Source organism: Triturus cristatus, chromosome 2_2 (assembly GCF_964204655.1).
Source record: "Triturus cristatus chromosome 2_2, aTriCri1.1, whole genome shotgun sequence".
Taxonomy (NCBI): Eukaryota; Metazoa; Chordata; class Amphibia; order Caudata; family Salamandridae; genus Triturus; species Triturus cristatus.
In genome coordinates, this window is record NC_140582.1 from 360,657,730 (window position 1) to 360,684,641 (window position 26,912).

The 26,912-nt window shown below is 44.9% G+C and overlaps 1 pseudogene; it reads right to left on the reverse strand.

Annotated features, from left to right (window-relative positions):
* Positions 1-22,289: 22,289 nt before the first annotated feature.
* LOC146862277 (translocating chain-associated membrane protein 1 pseudogene) lies at positions 22,290-23,225 on the reverse strand (annotated as a pseudogene).
* Positions 23,226-26,912: the final 3,687 nt, after the last annotated feature.

The following is a 26,912-nucleotide window of genomic DNA, read 5'->3' on the forward strand; positions in this document are numbered from 1 at the left end:
TTCTCCGCAGTCCTGAAGTATGAAAGTAGTGAAAACTTACTGAGTAGTCATTGACTTGTAGCCTTGTAATCAGAGAAGACCATTCTTCTCATTATAGAAGTACAAAGAAAACATTTTCATTCTCCAGTTGAGACTCTGAAAATAGATGTTGTCTTGTTCCACTGTAGTCTATTTTCCTCCATCCCCTCCCTATCCCTTTCCTCATACTCTTAATGTAGCTGTTGTGATCATACATCGTAGCTCATATCTTATGGTTGATAAACACTGGGGAAACTATTCCTACTTTGCAGAAAGTTAGAATCAGACAGTATTGCTAGCTTCAAACTCTAATTTCACATGAACATCTGGAGCCTTATCACAGAAAGTGCCCTGGGGGCGCAAAGGGCGTTTGCACCCGGGGCACAGATAGTGCTGGTGCACATTCAGCACCTATGCTATCAAGAGAGGGCAATCTCTCATTTGCATGAGGATGTGGCCCCATGCAAATGAGGGAATCACTTTGCCTCTGCACATGTGTCGTATTACCGATGTGGGAGCAGAGGCAATCATGCTTTTAAGAGGCGCACTAAAAGTGAGCCACAAAAAGATGGCACACTGTTAGTGAGCCATCTGATGGCAGCCCTCTTGAGATATGAAAGGGGTTCCCATGGACCCCCCATACACCTCCCTCCAGGAGGGTGTGAGTCACTCACTGCACCCATCTGCAAGGGGTTCTTTAATCCCTTTTCAAAGTGCAGTCGGGTTATTTCCTGCACAGAGAAACACCGCACAGCTTTTAAACAGCTGCTCTGCATTTTTCTTGAATGCGCTGCCCAAGGGCAGTGCAATTTCGCAGCTGCCCTGGGGGCAGCTCATTCTTCATAATAGGGTGCACTTTCCCTGTTTACATTCGGTGCACCATATGGGCCCAGATCTCCTGTTCTGTCAATTATGGACAAAATCATGAAAGCATTGAGGGCCAGATGAATGACTCTTACATTTTGCGACCCGCAAATTACTTCGCTTTGCGACTCACAAAATGCAATGTACAACAGTGTCACAGACACTGTTAGCGAATCCCAATGGGGTCACAAATTGCATGCCTCATCAATATTTATGAGGCAAGTACAATTTGCAACCCCATTGGGAATGGCTAGCACTCCCAAGGATGGTGGCCTGCTGGGGTCAGCAGACGCCCATGTCTGGGACTGCTTTTTAAATGAAGCAGTTTTTTAACTTTTTTTAATGTAGCCTGTTTTCCTTAAAGGAAAATGGCATGCATTTAAAAAAGAAAAATGAAACTATTCAGTTTCATTTTTTAAGGGCAGGCAGTAGTCCCTGAGACCACTGCCTGCTCTTAAAAAATATTTTCTCACATACTCAAACTACTTGTTTGCGAGTGGTTTACCACCTACTTAAAGTAGGTGGTAAACTACGAGTGTTTTGCGGCCGCAAATGCTGTCTCAAAACAATAGTACATGGCAGTGAGTCTCGCTATTAGAAGGGAGTCACAAATGCTATTTTGCGAGTCAGTGACTCGCAAAATAGCGTTTGTACTTGACATTAACCTTTTTTGTGGTCGCAAACAGGCTGGTCTCCCGTTTACATGCGCAAAAAAGAGTCATACGTCTGGCCCTAAATACATTACTGGTAGAGTTCTCCATAGCTGGTTAAAGATTGTGACCTTAAAACCTCACGAGAATAGAACAGAATCACAAACTTGTCCCTTTTGACCTCCCTTCTAAGCCTTCTTGCTGGAGAGCATATTGTAGTTGGAAAACCCACTCTGGTGCTAGTCGCAGTTCTTTAACACAATGTCAAAGATCAACACACATTTCAGGAGTTTCTTACAAAAAATTAGGGGAGCCACTCTATTGGTAACACTCATGTATAGCTGTTTTTTGATCAATAGGCTAAAAAAATGTCAAGCTGAGTAATTAACTAACATCTTAATGCAAGACAACCGTGGTATCCCCATTTGTTGAAACAATTTCAAATGTTTAATGTGCAGAGAGAAAAAGATGAGTGTCATCTAGAGGAATTGAACTATGCTTTGCCCAGCTTAAACCACAGCTAGTTAGGAGTGCAGACCTTCATTTTCAATAGTGCACAATGAAAAGGGAAATACTGCAAAGTGACCTCTTTCTGGGTGATCACCACAGGTTTTCATTTTTTTGGGACTCACCTGCTGAGAAATATGGACTCTAACACCACAGTGCCATTAAGTGCCCCGTGTATGGGCTATGACCCCCAAAACAAAGTCGAAATTATCTCAAAACCCAATTTGGCATTTTTAATGTTACTATAATGCCATTGTATTTGATGTAAAAACACACCTATGGTATGTAAACATAAATGTCACTTAAATGTGGACTGAAGTACTTTACTGTGCTATCCACTTTGTGATCCTGAAAGCATGACACAGGCATCCGCTGAGGCCTGGTTCCCTGCAGCCTGCAAGGTCTCATTTGCAGACAGACCCGTAAAAATAAACTATTTTACAGTTCTAAAAACCCGTTCTAAGTGCTAAATCAGTCACTGCTAAAATTACCTTATTGCACATAAGGTAGGTTGCATAGTGCCTAGATGTGGTACATGCCTATATTAATGTTAACATGTACTTACAGGGAAAAAGTCACCAAAAGTTATTTATACTGTATTCGGTTTAGCTGTTCTCATGCAAAATACTGTGAAATCACCAACTCTAAATTAGTAGTAGCAGTTACAGAAAAAGTTCAAGAACTTTTACCAACTGTTTTTAAAAAAAAGATTGTTTCTAACTAGTTAGTGAATATAACCTTTATAAACGTTGTATTTGCTTGCCTGGGACACTGTAGGCTAGCCACCTAGCTTTAGTATGCAACTGCTGTCCTGCTTGTAATAAGGTGTGTGTGAAATTCCTTCCAGGAGCCACACAATAGACCACTTTGTTTGCATGGTATACCTGAATGGGCAGAGATGACCCATATGAACTTAGCATTTTTTGCGAAGTGGGGGCTGTTGCCCCTCCTTTTGGCGCAACTGTGCTAAATCCTGGATAACAGGCCTGTCTGAGGTATACGTTAAACATTTTCACCCTTGAAAGGGATCAAACAGGACAAGATCACAATTCTTGTGTATCCCGTGTCTGGTTGCTGAAGGTCCCTGCTTTGTCTTACCAGCCTTCTGTCTCATTTTATGAGTCCAGGAACTACTTCAAATTGGACTGGATTTTAGTGTTAGATGTGGGAGGAGCTAGTAATTTCCATAGTACACTCTCCTACGCACCCACAGTTCTCAGAGCCTAAATTTAGAGTGCTTTAACACTTTGATCATCTTGGATTTGCCCTGACACACTGCATTGTGGACTCTGTAGTAAGGCAAAGAGGAACTTGTGAAAAAGTTTGTTGACCAGTGCCTGGGAACACTTACGCCTATGATTAGGGAAGGGCTAGGAGTGTTTTAGGTTGTCCCCCCATAGGCTGGTGAACCATACAAAGCTGGACCTTTAAACAGCCTTCCTCAGAACTTTGCTTGACTTGTGAAAGGATACCAGGCAGATTGAACCTGTTGCACTGGGCATCTGTGACCTGTGAGAAGGACCTGCAGAGGTTGGACCCTTTCCACTGGAAGCCCAAGGATAGAAAGAGCTCCAAGGATCAAAAGCCTGATCCCCTGGAGGGCTCCTAGCACAAGAAAGAAACAAACTACAAACAAGAGGACATTCTTTTGAAGACTCCCAGTTGACCAACTAGATTGTGACTAGAGTTTCCTGTTGGTCTTTGCCTGACACCCGGAAAGTCTTTAAGTGTCTTCCCTTGAGGTCCTGGAGACTTATAAGAGTACTCCTGTGGTTGTTTCGGCACCAGAAGAAGCTTTGGAAACTTGAAAACGTTTCATTCAGAGCTTCAGCAGGATCTGTTGGAAAAAGAATCCAACCTGGGGCACTGTCAACGTTTTGGGTGCACTTTCCCTGTTTGCGCCAAGGCTCACCTTCAAACAGGTACACAGTGTGCAAACGGGTTACATGTGCCCTATTTAGGAGGAATGCGCTACCTTCAGGGAACCCGCAAACTGGTGCTGCCCTGGGGGCAACGCATTCAAGTGAAATTAGGATTGCTGCTTCAAAGCCGCTCTGTGTTTCACCATACAAATGGCACATACCTGCACTTTAAAAATGACGGAGAGATCTCCTTGCCGGCGGGTGCATCAAGAGACTGTACCTGCCTGAAAGGGGTTTTCTGGGATGGCCATAGGACCCACTTGATCCTCTCCAGAGGGCTGCCATCACGGGGTGTAATGACTGACAGCTTCTTTCCCTCCACGCCCGTGTTCATAATATGGCACTGGCGCCGAGTTAAAGAGATTCCCTCATTTGCATGGTGCCACAACCCCATGCAAATGAGAGAACACCCTCTTGAGATAGCGCCAATGCAACATGTGCCCCAGCCCTATCTGTATAATAGAAGGGGCCGCTCACGCATCTGCGGCCCTTTCTGTAATTCCAAAGTGCTATGGGGGGGGCACAAATCAGGCTCAATCACCCGTTGCACCCCATGGCATTTCTGTAATGTGGGCCCTGCAGTTCCACAGTGTCAGATTGGATTTCAGTTTCGGCCTACAAGGCACCTCTGAAAATGACAAAGTCCCATTCTGACTTGGGACCAACCTGCTTAAAGTATCTGTCCTTCAACTCCGCGGTGCAGGCTGCAATTTCAGAGGCATCCTGCTCAGAGAGAATTTTTATTCTCAAAAAGTGACATTAGGACTAAAAGCAATGTCAATATCTTTCTTCTCCTTATTGCTTTTTTGTCATTTTTGTCCTATGGAATGAAATGAAATGAAATAAAAATGAAACTGACATTTGTAAAGCGCATGGCTACCAGAAGGACTCCCAGCGCTAAGCATGACTATTGAAACGGGTAGGCGAGATAGAATGATTAATTTAAGGGAATAGAAAGGTTTTGAGTTGTTTCCTGAAGGCACAATGACTAGACTACTTTCGGAGGTGGAGCGGCAGGGTGTTCCAAAGTCTGCCTGCATTCAAAGAGGAGAGTCTACCGCCACTTCTGGCTCGTTTGATTCTGGGGGTCTCGATGAGGTGGAGGTCATCCAAGTGAAGCTTTCTCCTTGCTTTGTATGGATGAATTATGGCCGAGATCAAGGGAAGGCCCATCCCCCGTAGTGATTTATGGACAATGCAAAGCGATTTAAAGCTAATTCGCTCTTTCACTGGCAGCCAACGTAGGAGACGGAGGGCGGGTTTTGCGGAAAGAAATTTGGGTGTTCCCATCAACAGTCTGGCTGCATAGTTCTGGATGAGCTGTAATTTATTGATTACTGAGGTGAGGGCTCCCAGATAGAGCGTATTGCCATAATCCAATCTAGGGAATAGAATAGACTGGACCATGGTTTTCTTGGCTTGGGGAGGGAGCAGGGGAAGCACTTTCCTTGCCATTCTTTGCACATTCAATTTTCTCTTTATTTTAAAATCAGTCATCGAGTTCTCTCTGTTTTGTGTAACTTTTTCCTTTTTTTTGCCCTGCGTAAATACTTTACACATTGCCTTTAATTTAAACCTGACTGCCTTGTGTCACGTTACCTGGGATTCAGCACAGGTTTATTTAATTTAATTTGTGTGAAATCTTGCAAGTGCTGGCCTTATTCTTTGAGCTCTTGTCCACCCCAAATATTATTACACTTTCCCACAGGAAACATTGCAGCAGCTCTGCTCTGATTCCAGATCAATAAATAATATTTAACTAATCTGAAATTACTAGAGAGTGTAGCTCATGTTGAGAACAAAAACAATGGTAGAGATTAGAACATTTTAAAGAATTAAGGAAATTAATGAGGCTCATGCCCAAATGTTTGACCAGGAGATTCTCTTTTATAAATATTGCAAGAGCTTTAAAATGAAACACCTATTAAGGTTTCAAATATTCACACTAGTAAGAAGATTCCCAGATTATGGAAGAACACTATACACACGTTATCCCAAAATCTAATAAGGACCTTTAATTGCATTCATCATGCAGACCATTATCACTTTAAAACACAAACTATATTGAATGGTCTAAAAATATTGTTACAAGAAGAGGCACCCAAAAAGAAACCCAGGTTTTGTGGAAAGTTTCAATGAGTTAAAACTACCCAAGAAAATTTAGAGTTGAAGCAAAGGACGATACTTTTGGTAGAGTTGATTGGCCATTTGGATGTGCATTAGTGTATCAAATGGGAGTTGGAAGCAAGTTTATATGGCTCACTAAAAATTCCCTAGAGTTAGGATAACAACAAATAGAGTACACATTGGAGAACTCAAAACAGGGCAAAGAAGTGGGGTGTCCCCTATGCTGGTTCTTCATGCTAATTATATAGAACCAGTAAACACAGTGCAGAGAAGGACCAGGACTTTTTAAGTGCAATTTCTAAGAGTTTGATTGCTGTGCATTGGCTAAAAGAAAAGAGAAGGCAGACAGAACCATCATCATTCATTGTTGATACCTGGATATTCAACTAATGTACTCTTTAGAAAGTCAACTTTCTCTTCAAAGTTTATTGCTCTTCATGAAAAAACAAAACAGGAATTTTTAGTTGTAAAGTAAATCTATATTTTGTTGTTAAAACCTGGAAAACATTGGAGTTCCCAATCCTGGAGAGTATCTCCCTGGTTAAACTTAATGCAAGTGGTCTTAATGCATGTGCTCTTTTTCATGTAATCAGTTTCATCATATATCTTCCTGCATTGCCCCATAAGTCAATATACCAACATTAAGTTTGTCTTGGAAAATACATACTCAAAAGTTGCTTGGCGGTGAAGGAGGCATGGCCTGGCTGCGGAGCGTGATGGCCGCCACCTAAGTGAGCTCCGCAGCTCGCCCAATCACCTTTCGCATATCCGCATAATTCATCAGCTCCCCCGCCGGGGAAAAGTTGTAAGACTCATTGCTGATGCAGCGCGTGGATCGGCGGACCCATTTGACCCCCGACGGGCGGTGCGGTCGAGGTCCTGGGCTGGGGCCTGCAGGGACTCTGGAGCCGGGAGCTGGTGATCTGGAGAGGTGGGCGTGGCATCGGTGCGGCCGGCCTCTGGACTACGGGAGGCCGTTGAGGACGTGACGCTGAACCTGGGCATTTGTGAGTCCCCGGCTCGGAGGGAGTGAATTGTCCTCAGCCTGCCTGTATTTGCCTGAGCGGGGGCCTATGTATGTCGGAGCAGAATTGCCCCCTGCTGCCGGCTGTGAAGTGCATCATCGGGAGGGTCCCGGCCAGACCATGTGAACTGGTGCCGCCTGATCGTGTGGGGAAAGGCCATCTTCAGCCCTGGAGGTAGGAGTTTTGAGGCAAATGCGGGCTTGCATTTATACAAACTGCCAGCGATCTACAAATGGTGGATGGTGAGGTGGAGCACCCATCCTGTGACTGACAGTATGAACCTGAGAAGGGCTCGATAACACCCGGTGACAGACTACGGTGATCCCCCCGTTTGGGTGTGTGCAGGTTTACCTACCCTCTGACGGTGGCAGCAAATACACCCGGGGTGCGCAGGATATTGGGTGTGGATCTGTGTGGTGCACCCCTTCCTCCCCACCACAAGAAACCATATTCTGGAGAAACCGTGGCGAGTTGCACGGTGTGCGTAGCCGTGGTGGGGCAGAAGACACCGCTGCCGGGAAGTGAAGGCCCAGAGTCTCGAGCGAGGACTAGCCCATCCAGGCTTGCGCAAAATGGCAACCACAAAGGGTGCAAAGGTGTCGCAGCAAACAAATCTAGACAAAATCACCCAGCCATGACAGAACGACCCTGAGCATGTCAAAAAGGGGAAAAATATACCTGGGTCGGAGGGGGACCCGCCGGACCCGACATTGAATGATATAATGGAGGCCATCTCTGGTGTACGTGCATCCCTTGAACAAAGGATGGACACCATAACGTCCAAAGTGATGCTGATTTGCGCGGATTTGACCAAAACTGGGGAAAAGGTGAAACAGATGAAAATAGTCACTGCCAGCCTCTTGGGAGACATGACAAAACTACAGCAAGACATCAACGATCTGCAGGCCTTTTTTTAAATTTGCTGAGGACAAACTGAATGATTACGAAGGGCGTACCCGGCAGAACAACGTATGAATCATAGGTGTGCCGGAACAGACAGAGGGGCAGGCCGCGGATTTATTTGTGGAAGACCTCATCCTTAATCATCTGCAGCCGAAACAACTGTCAACATTTTTTGTAGTTGAAAGGGCACACAGGGTTTCTGGAGGTCACCCGAAGCACGGGGCACCCCCACGTCCAATGCTAGCAAAACTTTTAAAGTTCAGGGACAGAGATGTCATTTTACAGACCTCACATGCGGGTTCTCCCCTGAAGTATGAGAACTCGGTGATCTCTTTTTTCCCAGATTTTACTCACATACAGCGCCAACGAAGATCCTTTTTGGAGGTGAAGAAGAGACTCCGCGACAAAGGCTTGAAGTACTCCATGTTGTTTCCGGCCAGGCTTTGTGTTGAGGCGGAGGGCAAAGTCTGTTTTTTTGAGGCCCCAGAGGCGGCTGCAGACTGGCTCGATGACTGGAGAACGGCAAAGGAACATAAGGCCCACTAGGCGACGGACCAGCTTGCCTGGGGGTTCGTTTTGCTGTAAGTGGATGCCGTTGAGAGGTAGTGACACCTCAATCTGAGGTGGCATCGCTCCACTGTAATGTTGGAACTGTTGCGATAGACACTGGCTTGATTGATAGATCACGTGCTCTGGGGATTTATTTTGCATTAAGTGTTGTCATGGTAACTCAGGCGGGGTATAGTCACATTGTTTCAGAGGGTGGTCGGGGTGGTGGAGCTGCTACCCCCCCTATTGAATTCTATTTTTAGTTCTAGTTCGGGCGACAGGCACTCTGCATAGTTGTAGATTAGGCAGTTCTAGGCCCAGAGTGCAGGGGAGCACGGTGGTGGGGAGTTGGAGTGGAGAGGGGTTGTTTCTTGTTTGTTTGGAAGAGCGACATTGCATTGCAATGATAGAGAGACTCACTATGTCATTTGTTTTTATTCATGGGGTTATACTGGAAAAAGACATTTAAGCTCCTATGTTGGAATGTGAATGGGCTTGGGGACAGAATTAAGCGTAGTATTGTAATGCAGTATGTCAAACGTCATGCCCCAGAAGTGCTACTTCTCCAGGAGACCCACTTGGTTGGCAACTCATGTAAGGCCCTGAACAGATGGGGGTACCGGTTGGTGGCCCATTCTGGTTTTACTACAGGGTCATGAGGGGCTGGTATTTTACTCAAAAACGCTTGCCCACTCACAATACAACACACGTGGACAGATGTGATGGGCAGATATGTCGCGGTTTCAGGGCAGTGGGAGGGTAAGACACTTACATTGGTATCAGTGTATATTCCACCAGGGCTGCAGGGCCAATCCTTTGGAGACTTAGGTAAAATAGTGTTGTCATTTCCTGACGGTTATTTGGTCATGGGAGGAGACTTTAACTCAGAAGTGTCGGCCTCCTTGGATCGCTGTCCCCCCTGGACCCTTGGCCCATCACAAAGTTGGCTTCCGGACTTCCTTGAGGCTATGGGCTTTGTAGACGCATGGAGGGTGTTTCACCCAGAGCACATTCAGCACACCTTTCAGTCTGGGGCTCACAATAGTCTATCCCGGATAGACTACATTCTCACTCCTGCTCGCCAAGTTGGAAACATACGAGAAATTAGACACCTTGCCCGGGGTATATCTGAAAACTCCCTGTTGTGGACAGAGGTGGTCATTGGCAAGAGGAGAGTGGGGCGGGTGGCACACATCAACCAATGGTATCGCAAGAACCCTGTGGTGAGGGATAAGGTAGTGGCTGCAATGGAAAACTATTTCCCTGAGAATAGGGAGTCAGTGAGTTCATCCCAAATCCTCTGGGAAGCTTTCAAAGCTGTGATACGGGGTCAGGCGCGCTCATCAATAGCGGGGGTGAGGAAGGAAAAGACGAAAGACTTGACGCGTCTGGAGGAAGATATTCTCAGGCTTGGAGCCGTTAGTGGGGAACCGTTGACACAAGATGAGCTTCATGCCTTGAAGCTCAAGCAAGCTGAATATAAGTCTGTGGCTACCGATATGGCCATGTCATTGGACAGGGATAGGCAGGGTAGGTCCTACAACCTGGGTGACAAGGCTGGTAAATTACTGGCATTGCTAGATAAAAAACAGCTGGTTCCCGAGCTGGTGACGTCCTCCGGAGAAGTCATATCAGACCCCCTAGAGATTGCCACTGAATTTGCCGTTTATTATCGTTCCATTTATTGTGCGAGCCCTCCCTTTGCGGAAGAGGAATCACAGGCCCTGATCAGAGACATACGGCTGCCCATATTGGGGAGCAATGATAATGATTTGTTAGAGAGTGATTTGACTAATGATGAGGTAGCCCAGGCGATTAGAAGCCTCCAGCCCGGTATGGCGTCAGGTCCCAACGGCCTGCCAATTGTGCGTTACAAGCTACAGCCGGATCTACAAGCCCCTCACATGCGTGGGATGTTTGAGGAAAGTCACGTAGTGGGGTTGCTCCCGCTGGATCAACCAATTGCGACATTGGTCACTATACCCAAACCCGATAAACCTAGAACTGCATGCTCGTCTTACAGGCCCATCTCGTTTTTAAATGCTGAACCCAAAATTCTTGCCAAACTCCTGGTCAGGCGTCTGGTCCAGGCTATAGACAAATTGGTGCACCCAGACCAATCGGGGTTTATGCCCCACTGGAATACCGCCTTGAACTTGAGAAGACTACATGGGGTGTTGGGGCGTAGGGATACGATTCAGGAAGACACGTTGTGGTCTCATTGGATGCAGCGATGGCCTTCGACGAAATAGAGTGGTCGTATCTCTTCGCTGTCCTGACCAAAATGGGTTTTGGACCTAATTTTATTGGGTGGGTGCGCCTATTGTATGCAAAGCCCCTGGCGCAAGTGGTAGTGAATAACAAGAAATCAGAGGTCTTTGAACTGAGCAGGAGGACACAGCAGGGTTGTCCGCTGTCTCCCCTCCTTTTTGCCCTTACTTTAGAACCTTTGGCGGGCTGGATTCGTAGAGACCCAGTAATCCAGGGGTTAAGGTGAGCTGATGCTTGGGAGGACCGTATTTCCTTGTATGCGGACAATATTCTTTTGTATCTTGCATCCCCCAGGTTGTCGCTGCACAGAGTTCTGGATATTTTCACGAACTTCGGTAGGTACTCTGGCGCAAGTATTTGATGTTTGTTCTAAGTGGGGTGATTCCTCCTTTGCCCAGAGGCTGTCCAATGAAGTAAGCGACAGACAGCTTTTAGTACCTGGGAATCTTAATTACACCGGATCCCAAGGTTAGATATGACCAGAACCTACTCCCCCCGCTGTAGCGATTGAAAAATGATGTGGCCAATTGGAATAACCTACTGCTCTCCCTGTTGGGGAGGGCAGCATTGTTTAAAATGATGTCCCTCCCGAGATTCCCTTATGCACTCCATAATTTCCCTGATCTGGTCCCTCCGAAGTACTTCAAGGAGGTGGAAAATCTCCAGAGGGAATTGCTCTGGGATGGCTGCCCCCATATTGCTCTTCCTAAGCTAGTACTGAGTTGGTATGACCGGTGGGATCGGGCTACCCGATATTAGGAAGTACTATTGGGCGGCCCACTTGGCGGCCATAAATCAAGGCACCTACCGAAGGGGAGATGACCCTGGTTATAGCATTGACAGGTGGTTATTACCTGGGGGCAATTATAAAGTGGCTGTTTATTCCAGGCCCAAGCGTGTTCCCCTCATTGGACCAACCAGACATTCAGTGCAGGTGTGGCATACGGTACATAGGACTCTGGGGTGGGATCACAAGCTTACGTTGGTGCCCTTCTTATGGGACTGGGAGCAATTGGGTACTCTGAGAAGTTCAAAAGGATTCGATAAATGGGACCTAATTGGGATCACTAAAATAGGAGGCTTATGGAAAAAAGAAGATGAGCTCTCCTTCACTACACTACAACAAGAATACAAACTAGCTAACTCGGAATATTTTCCATATTTAAAGGTGAGGCATGCATTGATGACCAACTTGAAACGGGGAACATTCCTCCCAGATGCCTCCCTGCTAGAGGACAGATTGCTCGACAGGTACATGCCAACCAAGGCGGTCTCCCTGACGTATAAGAAACTGGTAAATAACACTTTAGACCCCCTCCAGGCGCTTCATGACCGCTGGGGAAACGTTGGGCTGGAACTTGACGATGAAGAGTGGCAGGAGGCGGTGGCATCCCCAAGAGAAATGGCAATTTCATCTAGGCTACGTCTGGTTCAACTGAAGAGCCTACATAGAATTTACATTACAGGGACTCACCTAGTCAGTATGGGTAGAGCAGATGAGGCATGTGCAGGAGACAGTGTCTGTGGGATTGTGAGCATATAGAATGTATTGGAGGGAGCTGCACACCTGTATGGGGGATGTCCTCGGGCTTGCAGTTGGATTGGAGATCAAGAGGTGTCTTTTGAATCCCTGGGAGCCTACTGACTTGGGTAGGAAAGATCGCATTTGGGTAACGTTGGGGCTTATGGTCGCAAAGAGGAACCTGGCACGGATGTGGGGGACCGCGGCTGTGGCCACGAATGAGGGCTGGAAAGCAGACTTGGATTGGTGTATGTTGCAAGAGGAATTTGTGTATGTCTTTATAGGGTGCTCCCAAAAATGGATAGATATTTGGAGCAAATGGAATAGCTACCGTGGAAACATATGTGAAACCCCTGTTGTTCTCTCTGTGGAAGATCCTGTAACACCTTAGAAATTTTATCTTTTTTATGACAAAGCCGGACCATTGAATGGTGGCACGGGTGATTTAATTGTGTATTGTGAATCATCTCTTGAAAACTGTGACCGGAAATGTTGTGTTGTTGTTTAATAAAAAGATTTTATTTTTTTTAACCCCTTCCCTGCTCATGACGGAACCACTCCGTCATGAGCCACGGGCGCCGTGTGCTCATGACGGAGTGGTTCCGTCATGCTGCGGCCGTTGGCGGCTGCTCCGCCCACGCGGCACTGATTCCCCGCCTGTGCGGGTGAACAATGCAAGTGGGCGGAGTCATGACGTAACCACTCCGTCATGAGCACAGCTCGCCCGTGACTCATGACGGAGTGGTTCCGTCATGAGCATGGCGGCGCCGCGCTGACCCCAAACCCCCCCAGCGCTGCGGCGGAATTCGTGCCGCGGCGAAGGGGTTAAATAAGTTGCTCAGCAAAATTATACTTGGACAAATTGAGTTTTGACAATACACTTTTAAAGGATCTTTGGGTCTCCTCACAGGTTGCATACTACTCTTCTGCTCTGCCACAGGTCCAGAAAGTGTTCTGTAGAGCTGGGTGTGAGGGGATACTTTTGTTCCATTTACTAGCCATGAGCTGGGGGTGACTTCTTAAAACTCCTTGATCAATGGCCAAAAAGTTACCAAGGACACACCTTGCTACATTTGTAGAATATCCTGTTCTCCTCATTCCACACTATCCCACAGTGCACCATTTTCAGTAAAATCTAACATGACAAAATCTTTCCTCACCTGGAGGGAGCTTGTGGCACATCAAGGGGTTTGTTCTTGGGCCAGCTCCTACCTCAACTGAATCTAAAGTCCAAAACGCTGAAGTGTGTTTTGGGATCAAAAGACACCTTTTCTCCAGGCTTCCCATATCACTTACTATAAAAGTACAGTTTTCTCTCCAGTCCCTTTTAAGTTAATGAGGTTCCTGGACACTGCTAAACAGTCCTGCTTTGGTTAAGCTAGCTCGCAATCCTGCCCCAAGCTACCTGCCAACCTTAAGCAATCTCTGCTCTGTGAGCAGTATTTCATATCTCACCAAAGCAGCACTGTCATGACCCTGTGGGAGTGTGAGCATATAGAATGTATTGGAGGGAGCTGCACACCTGTATGGGGGATGTCCTCGGGCTTGCAGTTGGATTGGAGATCAAGAGGTGTCTTTTGAATCCCTGGGAGCCTACTGACTTGGGTAGGAAAGATCGCATTTGGGTAACGTTGGGGCTTATGGTCGCAAAGAGGAACCTGGCACGGATGTGGGGGACCGCGGCTGTGGCCACGAATGAGGGCTGGAAAGCAGACTTGGATTGGTGTATGTTGCAAGAGGAATTTGTGTATGTCTTTATAGGGTGCTCCCAAAAATGGATAGATATTTGGAGCAAATGGAATAGCTACCGTGGAAACATATGTGAAACCCCTGTTGTTCTCTCTGTGGAAGATCCTGTAACACCTTAGAAATTTTATCTTTTTTATGACAAAGCCGGACCATTGAATGGTGGCAAGGGTGATTTAATTGTGTATTGTGAATCATCTCTTGAAAACTGTGACCGGAAATGTTGTGTTGTTGTTTAATAAAAAGATTTTATTTTTTTTAACCCCTTCCCTGCTCATGACGGAACCACTCCGTCATGAGCCACGGGCGCCGTGTGCTCATGACGGAGTGGTTCCGTCATGCTGCGGCCGTTGGCGGCTGCTCCGCCCACGCGGCACTGATTCCCCGCCTGTGCGGGTGAACAATGCAAGTGGGCGGATTCATGACGTAACCACTCCGTCATGAGCACAGCTCGCCCGTGACTCATGATGGAGTGGTTCCGTCATGAGCATGGCGGCGCCGCGCTGACCCCAAACCCCCCCAGCGCTGCGGCGGAATTCGTGCCGCGGCGAAGGGGTTAAATAAGTTGCTCAGCAAAATTATACTTGGACAAATTGAGTTTTGACAATACACTTTTAAAGGATCTTTGGGTCTCCTCACAGGTTGCATACTACTAGTCCAGTCCTCTTCTGCTCTGCCACAGGTCCAGAAAGTGTTCTGTAGAGCTGGGTGTGAGGGGATACTTTTGTTCCATTTACTAGCCATGAGCTGGGGGTGACTTCTTAAAACTCCTTGATCAATGGGCAAAAAGTTACCAAGGACACACCTTGCTACATTTGTAGTATATCCTGTTCTCCTCATTCCACACTATCCCACAGTGCACCATTTTCAGTAAAATCTAACATGACAAAATCTTTCCTCACCTGGAGGGAGCTTGTGGCACATCAAGGGGTTTGTTCTTGGGCCAGCTCCTACCTCAACTGAATCTAAAGTCCAAAACGCTGAAGTGTGTTTTGGGATCAAAAGACACCTTTTCTCCAGGCTTCCCATATCACTTACTATAAAAGTACAGTTTTCTCTCCAGTCCCTTTTAAGTTAATGAGGTTCCTGGACACTGCTAAACAGTCCTGCTTTGGTTAAGCTAGCTCGCAATCCTGCCCCAAGCTACCTTAAGCAATCTCTGCTCTGTGAGCAGTATTTCATATCTCACCAAAGCAGCACTGTCATGACCCTGTTTGCCTAAACTGCCATCACCTTCTGTTTGCCTCTTCATGAGCTGGTTGTGCAGGGACACAGTGACTTTTGTCATTAATGTTATCCGATGCCTGTGGCCTGCCATGGGGTTGTTACTTCCTAGCCTCGCCCCCGACCTGTAATCAAATGCACTGGCCTTTACCAATGCTTGTTGTTTGTTGTTGCGTCTGGTTCACGTCTTCGTTTGTCCCTCCAGGGTTCCCGTAGCAACCAATGGCGACCGCCATCTTGGATTTGCTGGGCATAAAAATCAACCACGCCAAGCCGCCTAGTGTGGGCTATTCCGAAATGTGCCAGTGTCCATAGGAAGCTGCGAAAGTCGCAGCTTCATTCCCTGAGGTCGTACCAAGGCTCCAGGAGATTTTTTGAAGCGTCTCTGCATTCACTGTCATGCTGGTGTTCGAGGAGGCTGTGGGAAGATGCAGCTTCTTTGCCTGATGTGCCTGTGTCTGGAAATGTTTCCCGGCACAACTATCGAGCGGCGGAGCAGGTAGGATCATTCTGCTGTGCTGTTTTACCTGCAGCGTGCACACAGGAGCAAATACAATTTTGTTTGTACACTGAGTGCTAAAACTTCATTAAACTAAACAATCTGATCTAAACAATCCTTCTAATACACTGAGTGCTTAAACTCGGCTGTGTTAATTTACCTGATATAAAGGAACACAGGATAAAAAGTCAAATCGAGTGCTGGAACTCAGTTCCTTGTTATTAGTTCTTGCCACAACACAGACAGCATGGTAGAACGGAATATTAGGAGCCTATTTCATAAACCAAAAAACTGTTTCACTGGAATTAGTGTGATTTTCGTGCCTCAGTTCTGTAAGCATAAGACTAGAGACCTTATTATGTCAATGGTTGATTTTTATACCACTGTGAGATTGGTGTTCCAATCAATGATATTAGCTGCCATCAGTAGTACTAAGGCTATCACAGGAGTGATACTAAGAACTCTGTAGTGAACCTCAGGAACGTTTCAACAACAAATCACGCAATACCAATCACAGTGTGGAACATTTCAGATTTTATTATTTGACGTGCTTTTCTTTTACAGGTAAGGTGTACACATGGTTGCATGATATCTACATTAGTTAAGGCATCATAGAGGTTCATAATAACGACCTGTACTACTTGTATTCCAGATCTCTCTCTCTGAAGTACCCTCCTCAATACCCTTCCCCTCGTCTAGCTACTTCGATTCTGTGCAACTAGGCTTGAATTGGAGCTGCTGGAAGGTGGGCCTCTTGAGGGTACTGCTCCTGAGGAACTAGTCTGTCCTGACAAGACCTGACAGGCAAGCTGCAGACAGGACAATGATAGTTACTCTGCAGGGGCTTCAGGCAAGGAAAGTCTAACTTTTAAAAAGTCACTGTTCCTGTATATTTATAAAAAATTCAACATCTCCATGGAATTAGATTTTTTAAATAAATATAAAAAACAGTAATGAACCATACCTATATCTTGTTCCAAGCCCAATATACAGAATTAGCCTATTAACTTTACTTTATCTTTTTCTTCCTAGAACCAGCTACAGCCCTATCATCGGAAATAGCTTTTGGGGGCTAATCACTCTATCTCCCTTGTTGTCTATGAGGCTGGCTTAGGAGTGACTTCCTTAGGGGCATATTAACAAGGGCTTTATCTCCGCTTTTTTGGCTTTAAAAGCCAAAGAAGCGGAGATAAAAATATCGCCCTATCAACAACAGGGTGCTAACATGCAAAATCGCATGTTAGCACCCTTTTTCACTACGCTTCCCTTTGAATCTCTAATGAGATGCAAAATGGGCGTTCCAAAGCAAAATAATAGGAGAAATGTCGCTAAGCGACATTTATCCTATTATCAAGCTTCACGCTAACCCTGTTAGAGACAAAAAAAGCAGCACTAACCACGGTTAACGCTGCTTTTTTACGTCTGCTAATTTTCAGACTTAGCCATGTAATCCAATGGGAGGTGGATTACATGGCTAAATCCACCATGGGCTATCAACAAGTATAGCTCTATCCTTGTAGTTTTATCACTGCATTACCAGCGATAACCTCCCAAAATGCCGCTATCGCTGGATTTTTTATCGCCTAGGCGGTTAGCGTTGTTAATAACGCGATAACCAGGCGACATTATCCAGTGATAGCGGGCGTTAAAAAAATTAACGCTAAGCGCCCTTAGCTGTAATTTTCCTCGTTGCTTGTTAATATGCCCCTTAATACTTAAAAGTAGTGTTAAAATTGTATGTGAATATGGACAAGAAACACAAGAAAGAGAATGTCCAGTCAAAGGAGCATCGAAAACTAATACATAAATTACAGAATCTGACACAATGTGTAATTAGGAATTCAAACAAGGGTGGTAATTTGGTGTTGTGATCAATGGATAAATATATGGCTGAGGCATATAAACAATTGAATAATAAATTGTGTTATATAAGGGTTTCTAGTGATATAATGCGATTTGTACAAAGAGGATATAGCAAAGAATTGTTGGATTGTCATGATCAGGGTCTTCTGAGCCAAGATGAATATTAGTTTTTATGGACCGAGCACCCTAAGACACCTGTATGTTATTTGATCCCAAAGGTTTATAAAGAAAGAGAAAACCCTTCAGGCAGTCCAATAATCACAGCATTGGGGGGTGCTTTTGTAAATACGTCCAAGTATATAGATCACTTTTTAAGTGATTTTTTTAGGAGTGTGCCATCCTATATTCAGGCAACGGGTGATTTCCTGAAAAAAAATCTTTGACATACCATAAGAAGATGAAATTATGTTGATGACCACAGATACAACCTCATTGTATATTACCATGCAACATGAAGATGGGCTGCCAGTAATTTCTTTTAACCAGTAGGAGGCATTTTTATAGAATTTTGATATTTAACTCTTAAAATATCTTCTTGCACTTGCCATTTTAGAGAGAATATTTATTAAGACACGAGAGACACATGAGCATGAGAGCAATGCCCGCAACTTGTTAAGATTGTTGAAGAAAACAGTCAACACTGTACGACAGTGCAAGTTATAGTTACATTGGACTGGTGATGAGTACTATGACGCACATCTCTTTACGCTGCCAAATGTGAAAATAGATTGGCACTTCAGATGTACATCCTGGAACACACCATAAAAAGACATGGATGGCGATAGTCTGATACACTGTTACCTGTATATACAAAATCGGCTCAATTGCATATAGTAAGTAATGCGCTAGCCCGCACCCGGTGCAGTATGCTATCAATGCAAGAACAATTGCATGCAGTCACAGTATCTCACATGCTTGAAAATACATGTGCAGTGGATATACTTTGGCCCTTGTAATTGTCAGGGCTTCACCCATTGAGTTGCCCGAACTGGCAGTGGCGTGAGTCACAATGGAGATGCATTGTGGTACTCACTGGCTGAATGTGATGTAGTCAAGCTTGTGTCTAGGTTTCCAACCTTGAACCAAACATGTTATGTCCCTCAGCCATGTTTGGGAGATTTTTGTTTGCAACACTCTGCATTAATTAGATACTTTGCTGCTCCAGCATTTGTCAGAGATTTGCTTATCTTCCGCATTAAGTTTGTCTAACTGGGAATGGAGCATGTTAACACAGAGATGCACTGTGGTACCTATATGCAGGCTGTCTTATATTCAAGCTCACTTTTATATGTTTCAACCTTGGACCACACATGTTAAGTTGCAAGTATGCTTAAAAGGATGTGTGTATAACACAATCAATGCACTGTATTCTTTCTGTGATTCTCATTTTTATGTTTATTTCCTTCTTTGTGATGTCATTGTGTAGCTTGTAGTATGTTTACTATGTCTTTCAATAAAATGGTGACTGGTGGTGGTATATATTTTCTAAAGAAAATAAGCACCTTACCTGAGAAAAGCTGTAAATCCGAAACGGGTTGTCCATAACATCATGGTATTAAAGGATTTCACACCGTGAGGAGTGCCCTGGATTTCTTTTTTAACTCTGCTGTACTTACATACATATGATGGGTTCCACAAACCGTGATTGGGCACCGACACACAATGTGGACATGATCAGCAGTTTCTTTGTGGACAGGAACTGCTGATCATGTCCACCTTGTGCGTCAGTGCCCATCCACGGGATTGTGGGGGAAAAAAAAAAAAAAAAAAGGTAACTATAACTTTCACCATTGTACAGTGTTGTGATCAGTGCTTACATTGCATATCAGTGATGTTATTGATCATACCATAGAACATGTCATTAGTGAGGACACAAGCAGTGCATGGTGAGGGTGCAAGTTGTAGTTACCTCAACTTTTTACCTAATTAAAACATCACTTTAACCTTTGTTTTTTGTAAATTTCTGATTTTTTTCCAGTGAATTTCTGACGTTTTTTTCATGTAAAGTAACAATATAAAGAGATGTCTTTTTAAGTGAGGCAGATTTAATGGGGTTGTCAAAGGCTCATAACACCAAAATATAAAAGGATTGTTCTATTGGCCTTAGCAAGGGGTGATCACACCAACCTATACAAAGCAGACCCATTGGCTTTGTCAAAACAGTCACCACAATAAATTATCACCAACCATATGCCAAGTAATTAATATAAATACACACATGGCAATGCATAATAATTATTGTCACACAAATATTTTAAATAACGCATTTTTATTCCAAACAACCAAAAATGTGTGTTAGAGTCTTTCTTCAACACTCTTCAGGCTCAAAAGTCAGCCTTAGAACCAACCACAAGTTGTCTCCCACTCCACCTGAAGACCATACAGTTCCAGCAAGCTCTCCTGGGGTCATGCATTCAGTAACCCAGGAGACTTACAGGTTTTTTTTTTTACTTTCCTTGGGGGTCTGCTGTTTTCCTTGAAACCCCCCACAACACTTTTGTAAATGGATGGTGGTGCTCTTGCCCCTCCTTGGGGACCCACAACAAGGACAATTTAAAAAACAAAGCCCATGCATAGCTTAATGGGGCACTCCAGCAAAGGCGAAGTGAATATTCGATGGGCGGCCACACCACTTTTATAGTAAAGCAGCGAGACAACAGCTCTTTTTAAAACATTTTTTATTATGGGTGACTTTGTCCCAAGACCCCCTCAGCTACAGTGGTGCCCCTGCCAGGACCCATACTGGGTGCAGGCAGGAGCCGCCTGCATTGGTTTGCTCCTGCCCGACAGAAGCAGCATTTGTTTCTGCTCCTCCCTGGTGGGAGTAAACTTCTGTTCTCTGCCCAGGAGAGCAGGAGCAGGGAGTTAACTTTGTGTTCCCTGCTCGCGTTCTAGCAGGCAAAGAACAGCACAGTGTCCTGGGGGATGGAATCACTGGGATATTGTTTGTATTGGGCCTCTGGGCAATTCTACAACTTTGGAAGGGGACTCTGTGTCACCTCCTCAAAGTAAGACCAGAGGACCAGCGTATGGGAACCCTGGGGCCATTATTCAGCTTAGAAAGGGAGTCACATGCCCCCTACCCAAATTATAAAAATATTGTGTCTCAGGGGATGGGGCTCTCAGGGCCATTAAATGGCTTGGGAAGGGGGGCTACATGCCCCTCCTCTCCCCAAAAATATATTTAATGAGGCCCCAGGGGATAGTGTCCCTGGGGAAATTAAATGGTTTGGGAAGGGGGCTACACGCCACTCTGCTTTTATAGTTAATGTGATGAGCCTCCAGGCCCACCCCAGGGAGATTTTAATTAAAAAAGGGTTGGCTCAGCATGAATTTTTAAAGCAAAATTACTGCTGTCCTATGGTAGTGCCACAGTAAAATAAAATAATTTATTTTGCCCCATATATTTTTTTTTGGTGTTTTCAGGATGGGGTAATGAGTGCTGAGTTCTAAAATGCCTGCCAAACATCTTTGTTGATGTAAGGCAGCCAACTAGATCTTATCTTCCATCTGCTGGTCCTGTGGTACTCCCCTGTCTATAGCTATCTAAACATTTTAAACCTTAAGTAAGTACTAAAAAAATTATGAACAAATTGTACATCAAATCACAAATGCCACACTGTCTGGGTAAAGATCTAGCTTTCTGTTAAGTTTGGATTAATTCCATCCAGCCGTTTAGGTTTATCTGTGGCTAAAGTTCCTATGTGAAATTGCATGGGAAAAGTCGATTTAGGCCATCCCCCTTTTTCTCACCCCCCCACTTAACGGATCACACTGGTTATCTGAGAAGAGAGTGTATTTCTATAAGGAACAAAACAATTTAAAAGATTATGAATTGTTCACTTTCTCTGGTCATGTATTTCAAACATTATTATTATTTGTGTGAATTCAAATGTAATGGGTAACAAATATATGCACCATACAAAGTAAGGTAATGGTGCATAATCTTAGCAAAATAGAGAATTTTAAAAGCATTTCCATTATGTCAAAATCAGATGATTAGTCAATCCACACTAAAAAACTAGTATACATATACTGTTAGCAACGTAAAATGTTTTATAACACACAAATAACGCATGTTAAATACATCATGGCAGCTTAAACCATAGCTCAAAGTAAATACATGGCTGCATACCACTCTCAAAACCTGTGTGTCCTTTAAGTGAATAGTCCTAAAATATACTTACCGTCTCTCTGCTGCTGAAACTCTTCCAGCTGAGCATGGAGGGTCGGTCAGGCAGGTCTCAGCATCCTACTCTACAGTGCCGTCTAGCGGGGGTGCTGAGAATTTGACTGGGAGCATTTGTAGATAACTTCTTCCACAGGATGTGGTCACCACAACATGTGGTGTTGTTCTGCCAGATTTGGAGTTTTGGCTGCATTAGTCAGCTGGTACTCAAACCCCCATAAAGTTGAGGGTACTTGTCAACGACCTCCTTGCTGATGATGTTCAATTTAGGGTCAGTGAATTGGGGGCTTCTCTATAAGTCCCTCAGCCATGTGTGGGCAAGTTTAGTGTGAGGAGCAGCAGGATGGAGAAGGGTGGTTTGTGTTGAAGAGAGGATGGCTCAGAATGACCACAAAATATCTGACTTCGCCTTACTGTTTGTAATTTCTTGTTTTTTGCGTTAGGTGGAGATATTTACCTCGACTGCACCGAATCCGACCCACGTGCATGATGATGTTGTACAACATGCAGAAGGCTAGTTTGTATATTGATGCCAATACACTGATTCTGACAGCCAACGCATTGAAGTTTACAAGGCTGAGATGCAAAACCTGATTATCTGCTTTGGCGAAGCCAAATCCCACAGTAACCACTGAGAGAATCAAAGTGAGCAATCGTCCCAAAAAAAAGGAATAGCCAGCAACATAAACCCTTTCTGATATTTGCTGAAGTAAAAGAGCCGGCAGGTGTCGAAAAGAGCCTCCACAAAATAATGAAGCACCAGTAGTACTAGATCGAGATGATTCATGTTCAGCAGGTAAGTTCCTTGCAATGTGAAAAAGGTAAAGGACAGTATGCAATCTGGGATATGCAAAAACGTAATCTGAAAGGGAATATGAACGTGAGGATAGTCTTTCCACAAAGCAGTTGGATCTGATGCATAGTTTTCCCATACTTTAATGCTGGCTCCCTAAGCACAAGAGGAAAGACAGAAGGTTCAGTAGTTGACCAGATTCATTGAACTCGGTGGGTTTCATTTTGGAAATGTGCTTACCACGGTTAATTTGTATCTATCACATCCTCTTGAATAATTGCATGCATGATTGTGGTGACAAGCATGTAGAACAAAAACTGTGGCCACATATTTCTGAGTGATAAAGGTTAGTAGATCCACCCAACTCTGTGGCAGGAAGGGTAACATTGTACTGAGGAGTAACAAAAGGGTCAGCTGCTTTAACTGAAATCTCAAACATGAGCCCTATCAGAAAAACCAAATCCAGGCGCAACACAATGTCTGTGTGGTTCTCTATAATAAACTCATGGCTGAGCACAGGCAGGTTCTTGATGATCTTCTTGCAGATAGCCATGGTGTTGTTGGCAGGGGTCTGGCTACAGCAGTAACTCCTCTGCTGCTGTGATCTTCAACTCCTTTCTTCCTCCTCCCACCCTTCTGTGGCAGCTACTAACACGTGTCTACACTAGCAGTAACAGGCGCGTTGCACACAACTTCTGTGAAGTACACTAGCTTTCCCCTGTACGGTCAAAACATCTGAATCACGACTTAAGGATCCCAAAAGTGCATTTTATGATGGCTCATGTGTGCACTATTGTACCTCTGTTGAAGTAGTGTGGTTGACGGTCTGTAGGGTGTGAGGAGCTGATGGAGGGAGAGCATGCCCGGCATCAACTGGCATCACCGATAACAAAGACATGATAAGATTGAAAAGGGACCTTTAAAACATATATTTGTTTGCATATGCAGAATGCTTGATGAAAATCAAAAATATTGGCTGGATTATGAATTAATGTAAATTAGGAGTTGTCCTTTTGCAGAATACTTGATTTTGATGAGAGATCAAATCATCCATGGTATTATGAATTAATAGAACTGAGAACTTCTCCTTTTATTCTCTTTCCTCTTAATCTTTGCTCCTGCTTGTCATCTCCACCAGTTCTCTCAAAGTGCTTTTCCCTCTTTTGGGTTCATTCCTATGTCACTGAGATTTGAATACTTTAGCATCATTGATTCACTAGTTAATGAAAGTATGAGAAAAGAAAACAATTATAAAAAAATTGTAAAGGAATCATGTGAATTCTGCCATGTCAAAGAGAAAAGACTGGGCTCAAACAGTCTTTTGCATAGAAATGTTGTGAGAAATTGTAAAATGTAAAATGTACTATGACATTAAAAACAAGTGGTCCCAGACTTATTTGGAAAAACACAAAGGAAAAAGATTTTGGGAATATAATGTACTTTGCTGCTCGAACATTCAGCACATGGTAATTAATACATAGCGACAACATTCATAAGTACGCACCAAGGGAAAACAGAAAACACCCACTGTTTTTTAGTAGAAATCTTCGTTTTATATATTTTCTCAAAAAATACGCAAGGGAGGTAAAGACATTACCATTGACTTTCTAGATGGCAGAACTCTACGATCATGTAGAAGGCAAGCGCTGCAACGCATCTACTGTCCCTGTTGTGATGTACTGTTGGTGAACATTTAAAATAAATAAATCTATCAAGATGCCTGTGATGCCGTATAATTCGGACCATGGGGGAGGATTTTGAAATAGCTAAGTCACTTGTCAATATATGTGTATATATATATATATATATATATATATATATATATATATATATATCACAAAACACACCAGAGCCCAACTTCGTCTCACGGCAAGAAGCCGACTTTATTCGTCTCGAGCACTGCAGCTTGTGACACCCTTAAATAGTCCTGACGCGTTTCGGCGTGAATCCGCCTTAATCATAGGTAGGTGTGTCATTAATTAATCCCAAGTGGGCTTGGTCCCGCAGTAGCTGAACTACGGGTACCAGCATGCATCAGGTAGGTTATCCCAGGTAGGTACTGTGTTTGTGTCATTCTGCTGAATAGCGTTCTTCCACCCAGTACTGCTGATCCTTTTGCCAGCCTGACGTTGCCATTGAATTTCTGCTGCTCAGTTGCCATAATGTTTTTGCCAAGTGCTTAAGCCAATGCTGCAATGTTCACCAAAATTTGCGCTTCAGCAGCGAAGTTGTAGGAAAAGGACGACGCCCTTCTCCTCTCCCTTTCTTCAACAAAATGCCAGGTAGCCAAGGAAGTCCAGATACGGCAGGCATTGTTGTAAGCGGATCATCCCCCTCCATTTGCATTCCAAAAGAGTTCCATTTACCGGGGGCTCCGACCCTGCAGGGCGGGCTCTCAAAGGCAGGAATGGAGATCCTGCCGCTTTAACACCACAAAACACACCAGAGCCCAACTTCGTCTCACGGCAAGAAGCCGACTTTATTCGTCTCGAGCACTGCAGCTTGTGACACCCTTAAATAGTCCTGACGCGTTTCGGCGTGAATCCGCCTTAATCATAGGTAGGTGTGTCATTAATTAATCCCAAGTGGGCTTGGTCCCGCAGTAGCTGAACTACGGGTACCAGCATGCATCAGGTAGGTTATCCCAGGTAGGTACTGTGTTTGTGTCATTCTGCTGAATAGCGTTCTTCCACCCAGTACTGCTGATCCTTTTGCCAGCCTGACGTTGCCATTGAATTTCTGCTGCTCAGTTGCCATAATGTTTTTGCCAAGTGCTTAAGCCAATGCTGCAATGTTCACCAAAATTTGCGCTTCAGCAGCGAAGTTGTAGGAAAAGGACGACGCCCTTCTCCTCTCCCTTTCTTCAACAAAATGCCAGGTAGCCAAGGAAGTCCAGATACGGCAGGCATTGTTGTAAGCGGATCATCCCCCTCCATTTGCATTCCAAAAGAGTTCCATTTACCGGGGGCTCCGACCCTGCAGGGCGGGCTCTCAAAGGCAGGAATGGAGATCCTGCCGCTTTAACACCACAAAACACACCAGAGCCCAACTTCGTCTCACGGCAAGAAGCCGACTTTATTCGTCTCGAGCACTGCAGCTTGTGACACCCTTAAATAGTCCTGACGCGTTTCGGCGTGAATCCGCCTTAATCATAGGTAGGTGTGTCATTAATTAATCCCAAGTGGGCTTGGTCCCGCAGTAGCTGAACTACGGGTACCAGCATGCATCAGGTAGGTTATCCCAGGTAGGTACTGTGTTTGTGTCATTCTGCTGAATAGCGTTCTTCCACCCAGTACTGCTGATCCTTTTGCCAGCCTGACGTTGCCATTGAATTTCTGCTGCTCAGTTGCCATAATGTTTTTGCCAAGTGCTTAAGCCAATGCTGCAATGTTCACCAAAATATGCGCTTCAGCAGCGAAGTTGTAGGAAAAGGACGACGCCCTTCTCCTCTCCCTTTCTTCAACAAAATGCCAGGTAGCCAAGGAAGTCCAGATACGGCAGGCATTGTTGTAAGCGGATCATCCCCCTCCATTTGCATTCCAAAAGAGTTCCATTTACCGGGGGCTCCGACCCTGCAGGGCGGGCTCTCAAAGGCAGGAATGGAGATCCTGCCGCTTTAACACCACAAAACACACCAGAGCCCAACTTCGTCTCACGGCAAGAAGCCGACTTTATTCGTCTCGAGCACTGCAGCTTGTGACACCCTTAAATAGTCCTGACGCGTTTCGGCGTGAATCCGCCTTAATCATAGGTAGGTGTGTCATTAATTAATCCCAAGTGGGCTTGGTCCCGCAGTAGCTGAACTATGGGTACCAGCATGCATCAGGTAGGTTATCCCAGGTAGGTACTGTGTTTGTGTCATTCTGCTGAATAGCGTTCTTCCACCCAGTACTGCTGATCCTTTTGCCAGCCTGACGTTGCCATTGAATTTCTGCTGCTCAGTTGCCATAATGTTTTTGCCAAGTGCTTAAGCCAATGCTGCAATGTTCACCAAAATATGCGCTTCAGCAGCGAAGTTGTAGGAAAAGGACGACGCCCTTCTCCTCTCCCTTTCTTCAACAAAATGCCAGGTAGCCAAGGAAGTCCAGATACGGCAGGCATTGTTGTAAGCGGATCATCCCCCTCCATTTGCATTCCAAAAGAGTTCCATTTACCGGGGGCTCCGACCCTGCAGGGCGGGCTCTCAAAGGCAGGAATGGAGATCCTGCCGCTTTAACACCACAAAACACACCAGAGCCCA